The sequence below is a fragment of the Ovis canadensis genome, chromosome 18 (assembly GCF_042477335.2).
Source record: "Ovis canadensis isolate MfBH-ARS-UI-01 breed Bighorn chromosome 18, ARS-UI_OviCan_v2, whole genome shotgun sequence".
Taxonomy (NCBI): domain Eukaryota; kingdom Metazoa; phylum Chordata; class Mammalia; order Artiodactyla; family Bovidae; genus Ovis; species Ovis canadensis.
In genome coordinates, this window is record NC_091262.1 from 26,751,038 (window position 1) to 26,768,708 (window position 17,671).

At 45.3% G+C, this 17,671-nt stretch overlaps 1 protein-coding gene across 2 annotated transcripts in view; it reads left to right on the plus strand.

Annotated features, from left to right (window-relative positions):
- Positions 1-4,708: 4,708 nt before the first annotated feature.
- Positions 4,709-17,671, plus strand: part of FAM174B (family with sequence similarity 174 member B) — a 143,422-nt gene continuing 130,459 nt past the window's right edge. Inside the window, exons 1-2 of one of the 2 annotated variants that reach the window (XM_069559935.1) lie at positions 4,720-4,945; positions 11,147-11,250. The gene's annotated coding sequence lies outside the window, so the exon portion shown is untranslated. Of the gene's footprint in view, positions 4,946-11,146; positions 11,251-17,671 lie in introns of both variants that reach the window. The other variant, XM_069559936.1, reaches the window with a different exon arrangement.

Sequence of the window (17,671 nt, forward strand, 5' to 3'; positions counted from 1 at the left end):
TACATTTGGAATCCATTTACATTAAAATCTTGTTTGTTGTTTCTGGGAAATTCAAATTTCATTGAGTGACTTGTATTATTAGTTGTTAAGTCTAGCAATTCTGCTTTAAGGGCCTTAAAGAGGGCACATGTAATTAGATTTATCCACCTGGATTACTCTAATGCAACAGGTTCTGCCTCAAGGGGCCAGGCTGAGATGTGAGTGTAACACAACAGCATACAAGTATATCGCCCTGAATAAGTTGTAGATGGCCACCACATGCTGCCCTTCAAAATACCAGGTGCGTTTACTGTTGCCTTGTTCATTCACCCAACTAACAGTATTGATTGAGTGCCTGCCTTGTGCCAGGCATAAATTCTGGGAAGAGTAAGATAAACAAGGTAAAGATCTCTGTCTTTGAAAAATCCTATATTTTTGGCAGATGGACTAACATGTAAAATAACTGCAGTAAATACCAGGGATTACAAGTTTGATCAGAGGCTCATGGGAACATTAAGTTTATCGACTAAGACAGGAGAAAAACAGGAAGGCTTCAAAGAGGAAGTGATTTAAATGAAGGTAACTAAATGAGAAGTAGGAAAGGACATTCGTTAAGGGAACTACATATGTAAAGGCAAGGAGTGTGAAGACATTGTCCATTAAAAAAAGAAAAACAAAATACCAACCAGACAGGATAAACTAACAACAACTGAAAAAAATAAAAAGTTAGGTGTAGCAAGAGCTACAAGGATTTCCTGGTGTCTCAGTGGTAAAGAATCCACCTGCAATGCAGGAGATGCAGGTTGGATCCCTAGGTCAGGAAGATTCCCTGGAGGAGGAGATGGCAACCCACTCCAGTATTCTAGCCTGCGAAATCCCATGGACAGAGGCCCCTGGCCAGTTACAGTCCGTGAGTCCCCCAAGAGTTGAACACAACTGAGCAACTAAACAACAGAAGGAGCTACAAGAGGGTTTGCTGGGAATGCCCAATAATAAAGGATGGGCCAGATTATACGCTAGACAGAACTCAGATTCTCTTGTGGACAACCAGAATAGGATCAGGGCAGTGGTGGGAGAGACTGATAGGAGACGTTTTTAATTCATTCTTTCCAAAAAAACTGTGTGTGTGTACCATCTTGTGCTAGATTCTTAGAACATAAAAAAGAGTATCAGTTTTACTTTCTAGATAGATGCTCTGGGTTTTGAGGGAAACCAGTCGTGGACAGTTACATTCAATACAATGGGATTTAAAGTTACATTCAAAACACAAGGCAACTGAGAAAGTAGGAAGGAGGTGGAAATTTCCTGGGAAGGGTGGGAGAGGGTTGGGAAGTCTTCCCAAAATGAAGAGATGCTGGAGTTAGGGTATATATATATATATATTTAATTTAAAGAAATTTAAAACTTTATGCAAATAGTTAAGACATTTTCCCAAAAGAGCAAAAAGTATACAGTGAAAAGGAAATCTCATCTAGATCCTTGACTGATCATCAGGGGTCACCACCACCATCCCATTAATGTAAATATAAGTGTATCACTCCTTCCTCTTCAGCCAAACGGAGGCATTTTCTACTAGGCTTTTTATAACTTGATTTTTTCATTTAACAATATGTTTTGGAAGCCAGTACATATGGAACTGCTCGTTTATTTATTCTTAATAGCCCTATTTCATTGTAGGGATAAATAAAAAATTTTATACTAGCGTTCCATTGGACATGTAAGATTTTACAGTCTTGCTATCTTTGTATATATTTCTTTTTTGTCCATGTGTGAGATTATTCATAAGATACATTCCTAGAAGTAGAATTCCTGGATCTGTAAGTTGGTGCATTTGAATTCTGATGATTTTTGCAAAAATTTCCCTCCAAAGAAGTTATACCAATTTATACTGTCATCATCCGGATAGTAAGGTTTGAGTTTTGATGAATGAGGAGGCGTTTACGAGGCAGATAAGAGAGCAAAGAGCATGTTTAAAGAGAAGATGAGACAAGGAATAGCCAGCAGCTCAGGGATCTAGGCTGGAGGGGTGGAGACCCAAGAGGAGTCAACTAACCAAAGGAGAATGAGGAACCAAGCACAGGTAAAAAGCAGATTAAGGAAGTAGAAGTGTTAACACCACCACCCATCCATTGAGAGATTATTTGTGCCAGGCAATATGCTAAGCAGGGCTTCCCAGATGGCACAATGGTAAAGAATCTACCTGCCAACGTAGGAGACACAAGAGATGCAGGTTGATCCCTGGATTGGGAAGATCCCCTGGAGTAGAAAATGGCAACTACTCCAGTATTCCTGTCTGAAAAATTTCATGGACAGAGGAGCCTGAGGCTACAGTCCATGGGCGTCTCAGAGTCAGACATGATTGAGTGACTGAATGCGTGCGTGCATGCGTGTGCACACACACACACAATGTGCTAAGCATTACATACTGTCCACTCTACCATCCTCACAACAAAGAGAGAGATATCCCCAGTATCTTGGGTGAGATACTGAGGCCCAGAGATGTTAACCTGCCAGGGATCACAGAGTTAGTAAATGACGTATCTAGAAACCAAATCTGATTTCCTCTGACTCTCAAGCCCTAGTTTCTAATTGCTGCTCCAAGGGACCTTCAAAGGATGAGGGCAGGGCAGGGCAGGGCATTAGGGGTATTTGTTATGGGGAAGAAGGGGCAACTAGCAAGACTAAAAGATAGTGATGCTGAGACCTCAAGGGCCCTGATCCTGTTGGAACGTGCCCACAACTTGCCAACACAGCAGCCAAGACATTCTAGGACAGGAGACAACCGAGATTCCCGCTTTGATTTCCGGTAGTGCTGAGTTAAGGGGTAAATTTGCAAGAACTTTTCTTCTCCTGCTGAGAATGGAATCTTGATGTTTTCAAAGGCTCTGGAAATATAAAATAATTTTTCTTCTCGCCCAAGTTCTTCATTTATATCAGTAGATTTTTAAACTTCAGCTCTTAGGAGACAAGTTTCTAAGTGTTATAGCTTTCAAAAGCTGTTCAAAGTCAATGTCCCTCAAATTAAGAACTAAAATGAAACATACTCATCCATTTACTGACTTAGGTATCAGCTATGAAATCTAAATGATAAACAAATCTAGAGCTGTTTTGAGAGGATGACAATGAATGAATCTTTGATAATATATATATTTTAATGCACAATGCTGGTGTAGCTATTAAAAAAAAATCTTTTCATGCTTACTGCTGTCTATCTGTACGGTTAGACTATTTAGTAACTGGCCTCAAATGCTGTATTTCCAGAGACAAGCCTCAGCACTGGGGTACTGTCACTAAAAGCAAGTCTATTACAGAATAATAATGATTACTATATACAGTAGCTCTTGAACCCCCAAACCCTTTTGAATATTCTTAAATGATGTTCTCCATTTTAATGAAATGTTTCTTATTTCAAGTATATTAATTAGAAGGACTTCATTTAAAGATGGCACAGATGTGAAGAATCCAATGAGGAGACACAAAAGATGCAGGCCTGGGTCTGGAAAGATCCCCTGGAGTAGGAAATGGCAACCCTCTCTAGTATCTTGCCTGGGAAATTCCATGGACAGAGGAGCCTGGTGGGCTACAGTCTATGGGGTCGCAAAGAGTTGGACACGACTGAGAGGCTAACACATAGTGTTGTTTTATTATTATTATTATTTTTTTCTTCATAGTGTTGTTTTAAAGTATAGGTGGCAGAGACTTGTGCTTCCAGTGCAGGAGACCCAGGTTTGATCCCCAATCAGTGAACTAAGATTCCACATGCTGTGGCCAAACCAAAACAAAAAACTATAGGTGGTGATCAGAACTAACATTACCCCAGGAAAGGGGGGAGTCACATTTTTCTGCGGTGATTTTAACATGTCCACGGAATGGCTGCTGCTACTGCTCCATCATTCATGTGTTGCTGCTGTTTTTTCATTTTACTTCTCTGTGTTTGCTAAATCATTTTCAGAGAGAAGATTCCGGCAAACAGAGTTTAATTTTGGAGGAATAGGCTATGAAATGGTTCCCTGGTAAGGCGTCTCCAAGTACCATTACACTCATGTAGAGCAGAAACAGAATTAATTGGTCAGCTTGGTTTGAACAGAGCTGTCTCTCCTGTCCTGTGGATGGATCGTCTTAGTAGCATACTCACAATAAAACAATTGAAACTGGCGAATTAAATGATGATAGATGATTTAGAGACACTTTTACCCTGCAAAAAACCCACCCCCAAAGTTCATTTATACTAGACAATTTTGGAGAGCTACAAAGTTTTTTTAAAAAAATTATTTTAACTGAAGGGTAACTGCTTTACTATTGTGTTGGTTCCTACCAAACATCAACATGCATCTCCAAACGTCAGCTGATGGGTTTACCTATGTCGCTTCCCACCTCCCTCCCCATCCCACGCCTCTAGGTTCTCACATTTTCGTTCCCTGAATCATACAGCAAATTCCCATTGGCTATCTAGTTTACATATGGCAGTGATGTTTTCATGTTACTCTCTCCATATGTACCCCCCCTCCTTCCTCCCCCCAAAGCTGTGTTCATAAGTCTGTAAGAGAGCTACAAAGTTTTTATACTTGCTGCACGTTGGAAAGAAAATGTCAACAATTAGGTTTTTTTGTACTATATCTATACACAGGAAAAAAACTTGCTAAAAGGAAAAGAGGTTTCTGTATTGTTAATATTTGACAGTGAAAGGGTTCCTTTTAAATATTTAACTTAAGGTTAAATATCCATCTCTGACAGTTCTTAGACACATCTTCATATCAAAAGTAATACACAAAGCACAGCAATGTAACTCAAGTATACTTCAATTTTTTAAAAATTGAGAAAAATATACTAAGAATATATGATTTATAATTTAAAATTTAGAAAAGTGACGGTAAACGAAGTAAAGTAAGAGGGATCTCACCTCAGCTGGAATGCTGATGCAGTCATTTGAAGGGCCAAGATGAATCACCATGGACTCAACAATTTGGTGAGTCAAATATGTATCAATCCACCTTAAAAAGCTCAGATTCATTGTGAGCTGTATTCTACAGAAATATAGGAAGAGCTTTTTGTACAAAAGTACTCATGCCAGAGTTTTTTATAAGAGCAAAAAACGACAAATTTGGTGTTCAGTAGTAAGAGAAAGAAAGGCTGGGTGTTAATTGTGGTATATTGAACTGACAGTATATCATGCAGGCTCTAAAAATCACAAAGATTCTTACTTGACCTTAGAAAACATACACTACAAGTGGCTAATGGCTACCCACTGCAGTATTTTTGCCTGGAGAATCCCAGGGACAGAGAAGCCTGGAGGGCTACAGTCCACAGGATCGAAAAGAGTCCAACACGTCTGAGTGACAAAATGCTAAACATCAGTTACAAACTAGGTGTAGTGCTCTTTTAGGACAACTAAAGACAAGCTGTTTAATAGTGGTTCTTCCTTGATAACGGCATTCTGAGTGATTTTTTTCTTTGTGTTCGTCTGTATTATTTATATTGTGTCAAACAAAATTTAAGTAATAGAAACTAAAAACGTATCTGAAAAAGTCAAGTGAAGAAGGTACCAAGGTGTACAAATATAATCCCCCCAAACAAACTTCTGTGCCTACAAGAACAAGTTATCTCTGAATTGCTAGGCTACAGGTTCTTTTAATTTCCTTTAAAAAAAAATCAAATTTGCTATTATGAAATATTTAAAAATTTAAAATACATTTTCTCCTTTTAACAGGAAGGCAGTGCTAGTGAAATTCTGGAGGCAAACAACTGAAGGCCCAGGATGCAAATTCTTGTGCTCCTGAGTAACAGGGGCATTTGCAGAAAAAGTTGCCCAAGTTTGTGTCTGTAACTACAAAAGGAGAAAGAGGAGGCAGCCTCCTTTAGTTGAACAAAGGAAGGATTTGCTCTGAAGAATTTGCATTCTTTTCCCAGGCTCAGGGAAGGGCCGGTTCTAACCCCTCCAGGTAAAAAGATCCTTTAAAAACTTCTTCCAGCTCCTTCTGCCAAGTGATGGACAAGGCCGAAGTGACATCTCTGAAGGTGCCGTTACAAAACAGGAGTGGGTGAAGAGAGATACTCTCAAATCTCTGGGTTTAAAAAAAAAACACAACAAAATCCGCATTTAAGCCTTAAAATATACTAAGCTGTGTTTTAATCCCCCCACCCCCTTTTCCCGGCCCGACCCCATTATACTGTTTCTAGTCTATCACGTAACAGCAACGCAGTTTTGATCACAGCCCAAGTTTTTAAATCCCCACCAGACTGAGGAAACTGTTAGGGCATCTTCATAGAGAAATTAGTGTCCTTCTGCTTTGTCAGTGCACCAGGGCCCTTTTTACATTCAGAAAATTTTCTTTAAACTCCCAAACCTTTGGGAGACGAGTTCCATTATTTAAAAACAAAACCAGTCGCTTCAACTTGTCGACAGTCTCATAAATTAGCGAGAATCTGAACCTTAACTCTCAAAAACGAGACTTATTTCAAAAACAAGGACTGACGTCTCTCCTTTATTCTAAATATACCACCACAAGCCGAATGGCAGTGTTAACTATTTTTACCCACACTTGGTCTGCTGCGTCAAACTCAAGTAAAACGAAACTGGATGAAGAAAGAAAACGGAGCCGGACCGTTGGCCACGCAGAGGTAGAAAGACTCCGTATTCCATTTCTAGATCCTTGGACAAGTAAGGGGAAACTGCGGGCCTTTTTGGAAAGGCCACCCAATGCTCGTTGATTTTGCTTTATTTCCTGCACCTTGTAATCTGCAACCATCCACACCAACATTTATTTCTGAAAACACGTACAAGGTGACATGTAACAGAACTTCGAACTCTGCCACACACTGGCGACCCCAGAGCAGCTCCTGTGTGTACAAGTCAAACTCCCACCACGACTGGACAGGGTCGGGAATCTACTTACAAGTCCAGATTATCTAGGGTTTTTTTTTTTTTTTTGCCTCCATCAGAAGGGAAGCAGTGCTAAGCCTCTCAACAAAGGCAGGAAACGGTAACCGAAAATGGTAGCAAAGAGAAGGCGTTTTGATTCAACTAGGACTCCCTGGCTCGATGTGCCGCACTTAATCAAAGGGCGAAAATGCCCGGAGAAAGGCGTTTCTGCCGTCCTTGTTGGCAGGGAGCGACAAACGAGGGGACAAATGGAAACGGGCCGCGAATGATAAGCTGGCCGGCGGGTTCATGAGAACGCGCGGCGGTGACTCTGGTCGAGCTGGCGCAGAGTGTGCGCTGGGCCCACGCCCCCGTCTACGTCCGGGCGGGCGACCACCCCAGACGCTCGAACGGAGGGACCAGGCACCATTTCGCCCACCCCACCCCGCGGACGCCGCCCTTTGCGGGACCCATGGTCTCAGGGTATCCCAGCGGACCCCACCCCCTGCCGCCGCCATCTTGCTGTTTGCCTCCCTCCCGGCCGGCCACGTGGCACTTTCTCTCAGCGGAAGCCGAGGCACCGCCCCAACTTCCGGCCAGACCGGTTCCAGCCGGCCGCGGCCCGCAGACGCGCGGCTGCCCCCTGGCGGCCGGTTGCGCGCCGCGCCGTGCCGCCCCGCCCGACCCGGCCCTCGCCATTCCCTTCCCGGCCCGTCGCACGTATGTGCGCCGCGGCGCGTCCCGGGGGCAGGGCTCCTGATGCACCCGGCCCGGGGAGGGCCCGTCCCCAAGGGCTTTCGCGTGGGTCCCGGGCATCTTTACACGCAGTTTAAACTGTAAGCTGGTGCGGCCGCAGCCACGAGGTTTTGGCACGCGGTGTCCTGTGTTTCAGGACTTTGAAACCGGACCCTCCCCCCTCGCTTTTCCGAAGCGGCTTCTGCCCTCCGTCGGCGCACTGAGTCCCAGCGGGGTCCGCCCCGAGCGCGTGCACCGCCCCGCGGGTTCCCGGACGCGGGATGGGGAGCCACGTGCGGGCTCGGGCGCCCCGATTCCGGTGCTCCCGGCTGTCTTCACTTTACCCCCCCCCCCCCCCCCCCCCCCCCCCCGGCCCCAGGTTGCTTTCACGTTACGGTTCTTGATTGTTTGTCTTGACAAAGGCTCCTGCATCTGCTGTATCTTAACCTGCTCAGCAGCCTTTGAGATGAGAATTGTATTAAAAAGAAAATAGAGAATTGAAGCCCAGGGAGAGTAATTTGGTCCAGAGGCAGAACCTGCGTTGTAATCTGGGCCGTCTTAGTTCCCACTAAGCCTTTAGATGGTCAGATGTCTCTGAACAGTAGTATCTACAGCAACTGTGGGCTTAGCTGGAAAGGCAAATGTCTACCAGACCTGCTGAATTGGAAACCCCTAGAGGGTGGCGATCTATAATTAACAAGCACTTAGTGATTCTGAGGCACCCTAAAAATACCTTCCCTCGTAGCCTTTTTAAGGGTAAGGAAAGAATCTGTGATTTTTAGTGCGAACTCTGTGCCAGGGTTAGGCATTTTCCTAATTATGTGATGTATTCCTCCCCACGCGGTTTTACAGGAGACTGAACCAGCAAACTTCCCTTGTGTGTAAAATGTTGAACATTTGTGCAAAATGGTATAAGCTTACATGTGCTACTGGATTTGCTTGTACTTTGTATGCATAAAATATCCCTAGGAGGAGATCAAGAAGTTGTTGATAGTGCCTTACATCCAAGGAAAGGAGGCGGTTTGCCAGAAGGACTGAGTTGGGAAGAGTTGTTGGGTTTTTTTTTTCTTCTGTAAGTCTTTGTAAATTTTGAATGTCTGCCACATTGCTTATGAAAAGTTAATCAGTAGTTGATGTAAAAAAGAACTAGAAATTTTATTTGCGCCAACCTGAAGGTTACGACCTGGAAGACATTCAGAAAGCTGGAGGACTGTTCCACCTGTTAGAGGTCGGAGCACAGTTACGTAAGTTTTTGAGGCAAAAGGGTAATTTGTCAAATGACGTATCGTTATTGACCGTTTGCAAGCTCTAAATCTATGTGTACAAAGTGAGTCATGGGTCGTGGGTCAGTATGGCCCTTTACCAGATTAAGAAAGATGGTTATCTCATAGGGAATTATGACCTTTTATGAGATGAAGAAGGAATGTTATCTTCTAAGGATGTCTGGTTAATGCAAGTGAATGTCATATACTGATACCCTTCGAGGGAGGAGGCCCAAGCGGGCAGAGGAAAAAAACTTACATTTAAATTTTCTTGTCTTGCTTTAAGGTATGAATTTTATTTCATCAATATGAATCTATATCTTACTCCAAAATAAATGGAAAATTGGTATTCAGAATAGTATTAGAGTGGAAATCAGTATCTGCATTCAGATCTGACTGAATTCCAGTGATCTATTGATGACACCTGCACTTTTAAACAAAATTCTGTATAAATTTGAGGTGGTGTTTTGTTATTAGTAATGAGGTATTAGTTAGAAATTTAGTTTCTATTTTTAACCTTTGAAAAATGACCCCGACATGCATGACACATTGGTGCGTGAAATTGTTCTTATTTTGATTACTAATAACAGCTATACAATAACCATAAACCGGACCTAGACTCTGAGGAATATTGATGTATCATTAATTGACAATTGCCAAGAGATTGGAGCTCTTTTAGTAGCAATGGCAAAGCGCTCTTATTCCCAAGACTAGTCACTGAGAAGAATTTTATCGGTATATTTTATATCCATTAGGTTCCACTTACAATTAATTATGCATAAATAATGCTTTTTACTTTTTCGTGAATCTGTATGTAAACTATATGAAAAACATCCTGGGGTTGGAAGATTGATCGTTTATTCTGCTAATGTTTTTTTAAAATTGGAGGATAGTTGGTTTACAGTGTTGTGTTTGTCTCTGCCATACAGCAACATGAATCAGCCCTAAGTATATGTATGGGCCCTCCCTCTTCGGCCACCCCCGCCCCACCGCACCGCACCCGTCTAGGTTGTCACAGAGCGCGGGATTGAGCTCCCCGTGCAATGCAGCAGCTTCGCACTAGCTGTCTGTTTCACAGAAGAGAGTGTATCCTTTTCAGTGCTGCTTTCTCAGTTGACCCCACTCTCCCCTCCCCCGCTGCGCCCAAAGCCTGTCCTTTATGTCTGCGTTTCTACCTGAAAAAGAGAGGTAGAAATACAGCTTGATGAAAGTTCAGAGGAGGAAGATGTTAGTGTTTGAGCTGTTCCTCCGTGCATGCTCAGTTGCGTCCGACTATTTGCATCCCCATGGACGGTAGCCCACCAGGCTCCTCTGTCCATGGGATTCTCCAGGCAACAATACTGAAGTGGGTTGCCATTTCCTACTCCAGGGGGTCTTCCTGACCCAGGGATGGAACCTGTGTCTCTTGCATCTCCTGCATTGGCAGGCAGATTCTTTACCACTGTGTCACCTGGAAAGCCAGGTGCCTAGAACTTTAATGTTGGAAGGGCTTGTAAAGATGTGTGAGTAGACACTTGCTCCTAGCAGTGGCATTTGGTCCCTGAAATTAGGAAATTGGCTCTCTGTAGTGATTCTCTACGGAGAAGGCAATGGCAACCTACTCCAGTACTCTTGCCTGGAAAATCCCGTGGACGGAGGAGCCAGGTAGGCTGCAGTCCACGGGGTCGCTAAGAGTTTGGCACTACTGAGCAACTTCACTTTCACTTTTCACTTTCATGCATTGGAGAAGGAAATGGCAACCCACTCCAGTACTCTTGCCTGGAAAATCCCGTGGACGGAGGAGCCAGGTAGGCTGCAGTCCACGGGGTCGCTAAGAGTTTGGCACTACTGAGCAACTTCACTTTCACTTTTCACTTTCATGCATTGGAGAAGGAAATGGCAACCCACTCCAGTGTTCTTGCCTGGAGAATCCCAGGGACGGGGGAGCCTGTGGGCTGCTGTCTGTGGGGTCGCACAGAGTTGGACACGACTGAAGCGACTTAGCAGCAGCAGTGATTCTCTAAGTGCTTCCCAGGTGATGCTAGATCCTGCCTGAGAATGCAGGAGACCTAAGAGACACAAGTTTGATTCCTGGGTGGGGAAGAGCCCCTGGAGGAGGGCATGGGTGTGTGTGCAGTGATACTCTAAAAGCTACATTGTCCAGCTCCTAGGCCTGCAACTTTTCTCCGAGAGGAGACTGCAGTTTCCCGTAAACCCATGGCTGGGAGCTGCAGTGACATGCTGGGATTGCCCGGTGGGGATGAAGGTGCACTTTCAGTGACATCATGTTGGCAGCTTGAATTTGGTGACAATGCAATGATTTATTCCCCAGAAATAGGTGGACACTACAGATCCAAGGCTTTTGCTGGAGAACTGCTTATTATACATGTATCAGCACACCACAGCCCGCCACCGCACTATCGCTGCTGGGAGAAGGTAGGTACCCTTAGAGTGGGTACCTAGCCCCGCTCAGGTTGCCCAGGGTTACAGTGTGCCTGGACTCATCAGTCCCTTAGTGGTCTTGGGGCCAGTGTTTCAATAGCCATAGTCTCTTAAACCAAACTAGAAACAAAGGGTGGATCACGAGGTTTTCTGGGTCAGTCCAGTATTGCAGAAGTTATTTCCTGGGACAAAGGAGCAACTGAACAGTCTGGGCAGCCTCCTGACCCTCCTGAGGAAGCTTGTACCCTTAACAAAAGGGAACTGGCACGGAACAAAAGGGAAGCAGGGGTGGGGGGTGGGGGGTGGGGGTGGTGACATAGTCTTCCTGATGGGAGTGTCTGTGTTTCTGGAGTTGAGTACTCCAAAAACTGTGTGCTTAGACCTTTTTTGGAAGTGGAGTATTATAGATAGGAGGGTCTCTGCCTGGAGGGCTATATCTAAAGTCAGGGAATGAGGTGGATGGAAGAAGAGGGGATTTTCTACAATAGAGGAAGCCATTTGTTCATTCATTCATTCAACAAACCAATAGTAAGTGGCCATCTCAGTGTTTTTCACATCTAGGTTAGAATCGCATGGGATTCTAAACTTAAAAATTTGCTTCAGTCTATGCTGATGGTGTTTGGGTGTGTGCGAGGCTGAATGACAGCGCTCCTCAAAAGACATCCTGATCCTTGGAATCTGTGACTGTTACTTCATCTTGCTTAAAACAATAAAAGGCTTTGCAGATGTGATTAAGTTAAGGATCCTGAGATGAGGGGGGAGATTTAATCTTCCCCAGAAGCAGAGGGAAAGGAGTGGGACAGCTTTTCCTTTTAAAAAAAAAATTATTTACTTTTAATTGGAGGGTAGTTAGGAAATGGCAACCCACTCCAGTACTCTTGCCTGGAGAATCCCATGGAGGGGAGGAGCCTGGTAGGCTACAGTCCATGGGGTTGCAAAGAGTCGGACACGACTGAGCGACTTCACTTCACTACTTGACAATATTGCATTGATTTCTTCCACACCTCAGAAAATTCCTATGTCCCCTCCCTCCAGAAACTCCCTCCCAGCCCATCCCACCCCTCTAGGCTGTCACGGAACACAGGATTTGAGCCAATTCCCACTGGCTATCTATTTTACATACAGTAATATATATGTTTCAGTACTGCTCTCTCAGTTTGTCCCACCCTCTTCCCCCACTATGTCCACAAATCTTTTCTTTATGTCTGTGTCAGATTTTCCTTTTGAGTCTTCAGAAAGAGCCCAGCTCTGCCAACACTTGAATTTTGGAGTTCTAGCCTCTGGAACTGAGAAAGAACAAATTTCTGTTGTTGTAAGCCCCCCAGTCTGTGGTAAATTGTCACCACAGCCATAGGAAACTAATACAGAGTAGAAGACTGGTTTTGAAGTAGCATTTTACATAGGATTTAGCAAAGATCCATGCTAGAGATAAGGGTCGCTACTGTTAAACATCACAGAAGTTCATCCCTTGACTGTCCCTGCTGCGTACAAATCAGGACCCCTTGCACAGTAGGTCTGGGTCTTAGGAAGCTGTATTTTGAAACAAAAAGGAAATAAACCTTCCTATGATTCTTGCACATTTGCACGTCCTTCCATCTGCTATATACCGGATGTTATGATAGACATTAGAGATACAAAGAGGATGAATAGCCGCATCGCCTGTCCTCAGGGAGCCTACAGTCTAGCAAGGGAAAGATGCAGGAATAGGATCATTTCAGTAGAGTCTCTTAAGTGTCAAGTAATGATAAATCTTTGTCGAGCCGTTTCTTGGTGCTAAGTGCCCTCTCTCTGTGCCATCTCTCCTAATCCTCCAGCTCTAGGAGGAAGGTATTCATATCCCCTTAGAAAAGGGAGTCTTAGAAGGTGAAGCAGCTTGTTTATCGCACCCATCTGGTGAGTGGAAAAGCAGGATTGCTAGGGCAACACTGGGAGGGGTATCCAGGTGTGGGCCACTGCATGGTCAAGGGCAGAAACATGACCGCAGAGTCCAGCTGGGGACTGAGGGCTGTAGGCTAACGTGGTTGGAAGGTGGAACGATGGAAGAGGGGCGAAACAGATGAGGTAGGAAAGACAAGTGGGAAGCTGCACCTTCAAACTGGGGCAGGCTACTTCTCAGCCGAGGTGCCAGGCACCCCCTCCCTGCCCCGTGTAGCCTGGAGGAAGGCACCCTGGAACCTTAAGAGCTTGGCCAGAGCAGTGTGGGATGAATGTACACTTGCAGGAGACCTCCTGTCTTCCTCCATTTATCCCCCTCCCCACCCCTCCAGCAGGCTATGGCTTCAGGTAGGTATGTCTGCAGGAAGGGAAGTCCTTTCAGCTGTCTTGTCCTTAAATCCAAGAATTGTGCAAAACTTTCAACTAGTCATCAGCAATTTTCAGATATTTCAAAATGAAAAAAAATGAACAAACCAGCAAAGTCTGTCTTACAGAGCAAATCTGAAAAGAAAATTGCACTGTCAGGCAACCTTTGTCCCCTAGGGTGGAAGGGCAAGTGGGACTATAAATGGGAAGGGACTAAGATTCCAGTAAACAAGAGAACTGTGTGCTGGTACTTTGCATATCCTTTACTCCACAAGGCAAGCCTGTTTTAATGTTTATTTATTTAATTACTTTTGCCACACTGCACGGCATGTGGGATCTTAGGTCCCTGACCAGAGATGGAACCGAGGCCCCCTGCATTGGGAACATGGAGTTCCTCTTTTTATGTTTCGATTCTCTTGACATCTTCCCTACTTCTGTTCCAGTCTCTGTTAGATTTCTAAAGCCTCCCTCAGCATATCCATCTTTCTGTGTTCAGTTGCTGGATTTCTGTGCCCAGGCTGTTGGTCTCATCCGGGTGGCCTTCTTTTCCTGTCTTCATGCCCTGGTGGTCTGGTCTCATCCCAGCCCAACCGACTTAACTTGATTCTGTCTTTGAACTCTAGACTCACAGTGTCCTTTGCCTTCTAGAATTTCTGCTTGGATATCTCAAAACCCCCGCAAGGTCAGCATGTCTAAAAGTGCACTCAGGACTGTCTCTGCTACCCAGCTACCATTTGAGACCCCTTCTCCCTTCATTTTCCCTTCCACTTGCTGGCCTGTCTGAGCCAGACACTGGGTGGGCATCTCTGGCACCCTCCTTTCCTGCATGAACTCTAGCCTTTGAGTTCTCCTTTCCCTGCCTCTCAATCCTTTCTCTTCATCTCCATGTCCCTACCCCGATCCAGGACAAATCCTTCTTCCCTGGATTCCAGTGGTAGTTCCCAAACTGCTCTCCAGGCGTCCGCTTGGCTCCCTCTTCAGCTGAATCCCCAGGCAGACCCAGTTCACTTGTCAGAATGCAAATCTGACATGTGCGTGCTCAGTCACTCAGTCGTGTCCAGCTCTTTGCGACCCCATGGACTGTAACCTGCCAGGCTCCTCTGTCCATGGGATTTTCTCGCCAAGAATGCTGGAGTGGGTTGAGCCATTTCCTTCTCCAGGAGATCTTCCCGACCCAGGGACTGAACCTGGGTCTCCTGCAGTTCAGGCAGATTCTTTACCTGCTGAGTCAAGTACAGATACAACGTGGTCACCCAGCTCTCTCCTCTCCTGGGCTTTAAAATCCATCAGTGGGTTGCTGCTGCTCTTTGCAGAACAAGGCCCTGCATGGCCTGCTTTCTGCCGGTCCCTCCAGTATGGGCAGCTCCCATCCTGCCGCCCTGCTCTTTGGGCTCCAGCCAAGTGGCCTAACTGCTGTCCTGCTCATTAGGAGTCGTTGACAGGTCCACCCCTCTGCCTGAGCACTGCCTTCCCACCCCTCACCTACCAACTGCTGTTCTTCCTGGGATCTCGGCTCCTCCGTCTTTTCCTCCATCCTTTTCTTAGGGATGCTTTCCCCACCCCAGGCTGGTTCTTCCCCAGTGCGCTCTCACAGCACTGACTGTGTGTAAGTAATAGGTGCGCTATTTTATTTTATGTGATGCTCTGCCTGTATCCTCACTTAAGACCATCAGGTGCATAGACAGGGCCGATGCCCTTCACCGATCCCTGCAGCCTACCTGTGGCGCCAGGCACAGAGCAGGCACTGAATACGCACTTGTCCAAAGAATGAACGTGTCAGCACCGACCGACAGGACCGGCGTTAATAACCAATTACTTGGCGCCGTTGATGCCATCTAGTGGTGACTGGTGGTACTCTGCCGTCGGCCCGTTCTCTGGACGGCCCTTGACAGTGCTCCCGAAGGGAATCAAAGCATGAATAATGGATTCTAGCTGAGAACTTGCCTTGTTCCCGTATCGTAATGGGCACTCAGGACACTGCCTGCCTGGTTCTTCAGCAGAGGGCGTGTAAGCTGCCTTCCCAAGGTCTCAGGCTAAGGAGGAGACCTGGAATTCAACACCAGGCTGGAGAGGCTGCGTTTTCCGCCGTGCCCACTGCTGTGTTTCTGTCATTTATTACACGGAACGTACGTGCAAGAAAACTGCAGTCGTTGCAGTGGCTGCGGAGGGACTGAACGAAGCTCCCTTCAGTGGCAGAAGATGGATTTTGTAGCCAGAGAGGCTTCTGGGGACTCCTGTGGTTCAATAACACGTCTGAATTCACAGACAAACGCTGTGAATAACTGGTTATGCTGCGGCCGGCGAGGGCTCTCATTTTAAAGGCCCTAGGACAACTTGATATACAGTATTTCTGGATGGTTCACAGGTCTTTCTTGACATATCTTTCCTAGGCTTTTTGATTTTGTGGCCTGGGCAACTGTGGCCTTCAAGACTCTACAAAGTTTCACAGCTTTTTGGAGTAAGTTTTTTTTTTCTTTTTTTTTTACATCTTCATAAACTGCCTTTGAGATCTGTGGTGAACAGATCTACCTCCAATGTTTTTTGAAACAAGATAGAACATATGTAAAGTGCATAAAACAGTAGTTCTTCGCTTTATGTTCTTGACAAGTTTATGCAAGTAAATTTGGAGGAGTGGGTAAATCTGATAACATTTTCTATCTATTGAGTAGACTGTGCACTGACTGAGGAGCCAAAGGAGTTAGTGAAGGAGCCGAAGAAAGTGAAAGTTGCTCAGTCACATCTGACTCTTTGTGACCCCATGGACCCCAGTGTCCATGGAATTCTCCAGGCCAGAATACTGGAGTGACTAGCCTTTCCCTTCTCTAAGGGATCTTCCCAACCCAGGGATCGAACCCAGGTCTCCCACATTGCTGGTGGATTCTTTACCAGCTGAGCCACAAGGGAAGCCCAAAGGAGCCAAAGTAATAACTAAAAATGATCTACTGTACAGCACAGGGCATTCTACTCAGTGGTCTGTAAGGGCCTGCATGGGAAAAGAACTGAAAAAAGAGTGGATAGGGACTTCGCTGGTGGGTCGGTGGTTAAGACTTCCAGTCCGGTGATGTGGGTTTGATCCCTGGTCTGAGAACTAAGATAGATCCCGCACACCACGCAGCATGGGAAACTAGGATCCCCCCACGTAGTGACTGGCGTGGCCAAAAAATTAAAAAAGAATGGATATATTTGATGCAGTTTGTGGCACATCTGAAACTAACACAACATTGTAAAGCAACTATACTCCAATATTAAAATTTAAGAAAGAAATGGGGAAAAAAAGGAGTCAGAGTATTAACTTTAATCAGCAGGTCGGGTGGAGGAGTAAGAAACGTGCTGTTTAAAAGACACCCGTGCTGAATTACATTATAGGGGTTTAAGCTTGAATGTGTATCAGCATCGCCTCGCTTGCTGGGGCCCCAGCCCTGATTTCTGATTCCCGTGGGCTTGAGAATTTGCATTTCTAACCAGCTCCCATGGGATGCTGATGTGGCCACTCCAGGGACTGCACTGTGACAGCTAGAGCAGTGTGTTATAATCAGAGCAGTGTGCTATCATCAGAGCAGTATGCTATCGTCAGAGCAGTGTGTTACCATCGGAGCAGTGTGTTATCATCGGAGCAGTGTGTTACCATTAGAGCAGTATGTTACCATTAGAGCAGTGTGTTATCATTAGAGCAGTCTGCTATCATTAGAGCAGTATGTTACCATTAGAGCAGTGTGCTATCATCAGAGCAGTGTGCTATCGTCAGAGCAGTGTGCTATCGTCAGAGCAGTGTGTTATCATCAGAGCAGTGTGCTATCATCAGAGCAGTGTGCTATCATCAGAGCAGTGTGCTGTCATCAGAGCAGTGTGCTACCATCAGAGCAGTGTGTTACCGTCAGAGCAGTGTGTTACCATTAGAGCAGTGTGTTATCATTAGAGCAGTGTGTTACCATTAGAGCAGTGTGTTATCATCAGAGCAGTGTGCTATCATCGGAGCAGTGTGTTACCATTAGAGCAGTGTGTTACCATTAGAGCAGTGTGTTATAATCAGAGCAGTGTGCTATCATCAGAGCAGTGTGTTATCATCGGAGCAGTGTGTTACCATCAGAGCAGTGTGTTACCATTAGAGCAGTGT